Source organism: Arachis duranensis, chromosome 3 (genome assembly GCF_000817695.3).
Source record: "Arachis duranensis cultivar V14167 chromosome 3, aradu.V14167.gnm2.J7QH, whole genome shotgun sequence".
NCBI classification, from domain to species: domain Eukaryota; kingdom Viridiplantae; phylum Streptophyta; class Magnoliopsida; order Fabales; family Fabaceae; genus Arachis; species Arachis duranensis.
In genome coordinates, this window is record NC_029774.3 from 42,762,846 (window position 1) to 42,763,114 (window position 269).

A 269-nucleotide genomic window follows, 5' to 3' on the forward strand; every position below is an offset into this window, starting at 1 on the left:
GCCAGTCTGGTGCCCCTTTCTGGCATTAAACGCCCAGAATGGTGCCAGACTGGGCGTTAAACGCCCAACAGCTAGCCTCACAGGCGTTTAAACGCCAGCACGCTCTCCTCCAGGGTGTGCTATTTTTCTTCCTGTTTTTCATTCTGTTTTTGCTTTTTTCATTGATTTTTTTGACTTCTCATGATCATCAACCTACAAAAAAAGATAAAATAACAAAAGAAAATAGATAAAATATAACATTGGGTTGCCTCCCAACAAGCGCTTCTTTA